At 32.5% G+C, this 4,887-nt stretch overlaps 1 protein-coding gene across 1 annotated transcript in view; it reads left to right on the forward strand.

Annotated features, from left to right (window-relative positions):
• The window catches only part of LOC111087477, a 46,765-nt gene that overhangs the window by 16,201 nt on the left and 25,677 nt on the right, over positions 1-4,887 (forward strand). The gene's annotated exons all lie outside the window — the stretch shown is intronic.

Consider the following 4,887-nt stretch of genomic DNA (forward strand, 5'->3'; position numbering starts at 1 on the left):
CAACTCCACTCCGTAAAAACCAACCTGCTACAACTAACTGCAACAACACCTTCCGTTGGCGAGGTGTTGTTGCGGCCCTATGCTCCACTGGGAGTTTACAGGAATAAAAAAAAAAATAGTTTACTAATATAGAAATACTTAAAACAGAAAAACATAATTTTCTATAGATTATTCACTTTAAGTTGATATCATACAAATATAACTAATAGAACTTTGCAGTTATCATTCTATGTCATTGAAAACCACTAATAGGCATAAAATCCAAAGCTCTGTTTGAGTTCAGTAACATTTCAGTCAAACTTTGACACTGCTGTATTCTTAGGTGGTCGTCACGTAGTCATTGACACATAATAGTTTATGTAAAATCACATATTTAACAAACATACTGAAACATTTGTGAACAAAACTTCAAGATATACTAATACACTATTTAAGAAAACTTCTTAGTTTATAAATAACTGACACACACTTCAACGTAATAATACCTGCCGTATATACTTGTTCAAATAGATTATTAGTTACCATAAATGAAACATAAGGGGCAAGTAATCAAAGTTTCTTTATTTTAGAAACTATATAAAAACATTTCATACATTTAAAAACTAAATTGTCTATCTCCCGTCGTGCTGACCTTCACATACCACTCCCCTACAGCTTAAAACTGATGGGTTGTCTTCAATATACATGTATGTAAGTAGACTTTTAAAGTATCACACATACATAGGTTTACTGTTTATCATTAGAACTAAAACAAACTGTATTACCACTATACATTACCTCTGACAATGATTTTGTATTAAAATAAGTTTATATATTCTTACTACTTCTAGTTTAATACGTTCTGTTTTTTTTTTATATCTAGAACTCATATATTTGTCGTTTAAATATAACACACAAAGTTATATACATACCATAACTTCTTGAAGGTGTAATCATTTAGGCACGTAAAGAAATATCAGTATCGCCCATCTTACAATTTTTATCTGAGGGATATATTCTTACAGTATAATAACCTTTGATATTTACAAATTACACAGTATGTATAGATTACCAAGAATAAATTAGCTTTCATATAAGTTACTGTATAATCCTTGATATACTTCTGTTGTTATAAGATTTACGATATTTAGTAAAGTTCACTGTAGTAATAGGAATAAGTTATATCACATTATCACGCGGTTCTCCTTAAGTTATAGTTTTATATTAAATAATAAAAGATGACTAGTAGAGAAAGGAGACACTTTTACAATAGTTTTGTGATCATTTATATATTTTGACGGTAAATTGGTGTATGTGTTACTACTACAGCGTTATTTCTGCTGTTGACAACATCCTCGAGGTATCAGGCTAAGTAAAAGTAGCACACAAATACCGAGATAATCGGAGTTTCCCACGTACAGATCTACAAAAACTTGCATTTAATCTGAACATACGACGACTTTTTAACTTAAGTCCGAACATACAAGTCTACGGTGATGGAGGACCTATTGATGAGACATGTATTGTAGGAGTCATGGCCGTCTATCATTGCGGCCTAGAAACACGTTCTCTTCTTTGTGGTACTATTACGTAATCATCCGTTATGGCCGCCTGTCTGGTATCGAACTATAATTTCAGCCCTCCATAAGTTAGTTGTGACACTTTGTTGAACTATGACGTCGTGGTGGCCTAGCAACGCGTACATAACGACTCTCCCCTGGTGGCACCTTTTGGAACTATGCCGTCTTCATCTTTGATGACATTACCTCCCTCTCCACTGAGGCAGCCAGTCAGCGCATGTGTTCAAAGTGCGAACCTTACTACTTATGTTTTTATCTACACCTTTGTAATATCTTTTGTTGCGTTACTGGTAATCTTCAAAAATAGATTCAGATGTGCTTACATTATTAAGAAATAAGCATTTCTGGAATAGTTTTATGCGTCAAATATTTCGCTTATTGTTTTTATTTTTTTTTACTGATTTTAAGAAATGGTGCAAATATTTACAAAACATCCGGAGAATGGAAAATGTTGTTAGTGAAATATAGTAAATTCAAAAATAGGGCCATTTAATTCTATATTTTAATTACTCTCTGTTAAATGAAGATAAAATTCTGATGTTGATGAAAACTTCTAATTTTGAATTTGTTTCTGAAAAAGGTATATCTTTCTTTAACACCTTATACATAAAAGGCTGGATTAAAATAATGTCGGGAGCTTATGAAAACGGTTTTTGATAAAAGATGAAATATTGAATGAAAGATTACTATTTGAAAGATAGGTTTGTAATGAAAGTTGATTTTTTTTACGTTAATTTGCGAAGCAATTTTATAAACACCCAAATTATTATTATTTAAACTGATCAGTAACAGTAACTAAAAATTGCATAATAATTGAAAAAAAAACTATAATAAAAAACAAAACAAAAACAGCGGGGTAATAACGTTATCCAGATCAGTCAGAAACCTGTGAAACCTCAATCACAGAAGAATTAAGGTGACGACGACCATGGGTAACTATGTAGTAAAGTTGTTGCTATATAATGATTAGAGGGATGATGTAAAGAGAAATCAAAATAGTGGCTAGCCTTAGTTGGTTTTTTGATACAAATATTAGTGTGAAGATGTCCATCGTTTCCCATAAAATTGAAACATTCAAAATTTGTTTTGTTTAGAAATTCTTGCAAAACTACACAAGGATTATCTGCATATAGCCATCCATAATTTTGAACTGATAGGCTAGGGGAAATGCAGCTAGTCAACAGCACCAATCGCTAACTCTTGGGCTACTCGTCTGACCGAATAGTAGAATTTGACCGTCACTCTTATATCACACTCATGATCTTACAATGCGGAGCGCATTTTTACGGCAACAGGATGCGAACCTGATATCTCGGATTAACAGTTGGTACACTCTAAACACAAGGTCGTGCCTAGCTCGAAACATCAAAAAAAAAAGGAGATGTTTTATTTATTTCGTTTTCCACGGTCAATTAATAATAGAAGTGGATAGGATGCACATTAAAAGTCATACGTTAAGACTTTGAAAGATAAGTTTAAATACGGTCTTAAGCAAACTATCGTTCATGTTAGGGTTATAAATATGGAAAAATTTATTGTTTATAGCGGACTAATAAATGTAATTCGAACATTTGATGATTAGTTTGAGTTCACAATCTTTGTTGTTGTTTTGAAACATGATTACAGTGAAAGATGATGCATCATGTCATGACATCGTCGTATTTCTGTTAGTTCAACGAACACGACTAAGTTCCGTAAATCTTATATTAATTTCATTGATGTTTAATTTGGAAAAACTTTATTTTATTGTTATTTAAGGGAAATCTGATAAATGTATTTTGAAATGGAAATTCGGAACATTTTATGAAGCGAAAGAGTAATGAACTCATTTTTCTGAGCGTTAAAGTCAAAATTCAGTGGCCCACAAAATCCATTCGTCAATAGTTAAATTGAACTTAGTTCTTAACATGTAGTGAACATAAAATCTGTTCCTAATTAAAAGTGGTTGATATTGATAAACGCTGTATTTTGTGCACCAAATCGATACTTATTGTTTATAAACTGAGTTAAAGTTATGTAATTTTACACATTAAACAAAAATTAACGTAACTAATAATGGTTGCACAACATAACTGTGCTAGCAATGTTACTTTAATACACATGATTGAAGTATAAGGACTTTAACCTTTGATTTCTGTACTTTGTATTATAATGTAAGTGACTCGTAATAATTTCAAGAGTTAACATTGTTTTCACATAACTTTACACAAAAGAGCTACAGTATTTAATTAATATAATATACAAGTGTAAATTATGGACAATGTAAAATGTCTTTCTGAACAACTCAAATGTACATTCTGCTGGAATCTTACAAACATTTAAGGGCCCGGCATGGCCAGGTGGTTAGGGCGGTCGACTCGCAATCTGAGGGTCGCGGGTTCGAATCCCCGTCGCATCAAACATGCTCGCCCTTTCAGCCGTGGGGGCGTTATAATGTGACGGTCAATCCCACTATTCGTCGGTAAAAGAGTAGCCCAAGAGTTGGCGGTGGGTGATGACGACTAGCTGCCTTCCCTCTAGTCTTACACTGTTAAATTAGGGACGGCTAGCGCAGATAGCCCTCGTGTAGCTTTGCGCGAAATTCAAAACAAACAAACATTTAAGTTACGTATGAATGACGTTTGATTATATTAGAAGAAAAAACAATTATCATGTTTTTTAACGTTTGACAAGTCTCAGATTTTGTAAAACAATAAACTGTAGCTATACACGAATGTATAACATACAAATACAAGATTAAATGATAAGCTTCCTGTAGATTTAAACGTAAAGAAAATTAAAATGTATGTATACGTGCAAAGTTTTGGACTGAAAATAATCAGTCTATAAAACTTTTTTGATCTGATTTGCTGTCGTTAGGAATTATTGCTTTGCAAAAAGACTTCTGTATAGAGCCGGTCTTTGCACTCTCTTGTGTCAATTATAACTGAAACGTGGCTTTATTACACCTCATTGTCATGTGTGAGTCAGAACTAGCGTCGTTTGAAGGAACTTTCTACATAGTGTTAAGTCTAGTGAGAGTCAGAATTGTATTTTAAAATAAATAGAAATGAAATACCAAATATCATAGAAGTTGATATATCAGTTCAGATTTTTAAAAAAAAAAACAGGAAATGGTAAGTGTTGCTACTCATTTATTGCCTAGTTTATATAATAGAAAAAAAAATGTTTAAATATATGATTGGAATTCATATAAGGCGAGTAATTCTTTTAAAAAATCGTCTGACAAAGCATCATATCAGTTTTATGGACTTCGTTATATTTAGCCGGAGCGATTGTTTGTTTGTTTGTAGTTAAGCGCAAAGCTACACAATGGGCTATCTGTGCT

The sequence above is a fragment of the Limulus polyphemus genome, unplaced genomic scaffold, assembly GCF_000517525.1.
Source record: "Limulus polyphemus unplaced genomic scaffold, Limulus_polyphemus-2.1.2 Scaffold2204, whole genome shotgun sequence".
Taxonomy (NCBI): Eukaryota; Metazoa; Arthropoda; class Merostomata; order Xiphosura; family Limulidae; genus Limulus; species Limulus polyphemus.